This window comes from Echinops telfairi, unplaced genomic scaffold, assembly GCF_000313985.2.
Source record: "Echinops telfairi isolate 266 unplaced genomic scaffold, ASM31398v2 ScPeMD7_7468;HRSCAF=8506_0, whole genome shotgun sequence".
Taxonomy (NCBI): domain Eukaryota; kingdom Metazoa; phylum Chordata; class Mammalia; order Afrosoricida; family Tenrecidae; genus Echinops; species Echinops telfairi.
In genome coordinates, this window is record NW_022111369.1 from 13,542,263 (window position 1) to 13,543,465 (window position 1,203).

General features: G+C 37.7%; 1 pseudogene; it reads left to right on the top strand.

The window, feature by feature from the left end:
• Window positions 1-1,203, top strand: part of LOC115873324 — a 157,475-nt pseudogene that overhangs the window by 3,528 nt on the left and 152,744 nt on the right.

The window sequence follows — 1,203 nt, forward strand, 5'->3', positions numbered from 1 at the left end:
TGCACCCTGAATTTGTTCTGGGTGCAAGTATCTCTTACTGGTTCCATGACAGAAATTTCTTCCCTCGCTTTTTGATTATTGTAGGTGGTCTTTACCTTCTTACGCATTATTAGTAATTTTGTCTGTATACTATTATGTTTCTACCCTTACCACCTTAGTGCAATTTTATTTTCTATTATTTTCTGTTGAGTCTTCCAGCTGTGAAGCACAGGAGGAGTGGATGCATAATGATAATAACTTATACAAGGAGATATTGGGGATTCAGTGGGGGGTGGATGATAAGGAAGAAAAGGGGATTTCAGGAGTAAATAATGAAGACAGGATGGGGGGAGGAAACGCCAGAATGAATCGTGATTGCATAGCTCATCTTAAAGGCGATTTAACCATGGAGGGAGGGGAAATGTTCTAAAATTGGTGTGGGGGTGATTGTACAACTCTCCTCGATATGATTGAACTATTAAATTTTATTATATGTAAATTACTTTCCAATAAAATTGTTGAAAAAAACTATTGAAAAAGGTAAAGGAACGGATCTGCCACTGTCTTTCTAAGGACGAGGACCCTGTTGATGCTGATTCCATGCTCTGAAGGTTTTTCTTCAGGTGGAAACTGACAATGTGAGTCCCCTGAATGATCAAACATAAGCCTAATTAATAAAAGAAATGCATGATGAAACTATTCAGGATTATGGAATTGCTCAGGAACAAAATGAAAACTACTAGCAGATTCGAAAAGGTCTAGAGCAGTGGTTCTCTACCTTCCTAATGCCGCAATCCATTAATACAGTTCTCGTGTTGTGGGGACTCCCAACCATAAAATTATTTTCATTGCTATTTCATGATTGTAATTTTGCTAGTACTAAGAATTGGGTGACCCCTGTGAAAGGGTTGCATGAGCCCCAAAGGGGTCACGATCCACAGGTTGCAAACCGCTGGTCTAAAGAAAGCACGCAGACAACTAAAATAATCAAAGAAAAGAGATTATTACAAAATCCTAGCAGTAAAACGAAATGCCAAAATGCACAAACTTAGCAAAACATATCAAAAATTAGCAATGCAGTGACATCAGATAACTCCAAAACTGAAAAAGAAAGATAAAAAGCTGAGAAAAAAGTTAATTGACATAGCAGCTACAATAGAAGTTCTCTCTGATGAAGAAACAAGGAAAACGTTTGATAGTGGAGAAGATTCCATGGACACAGAA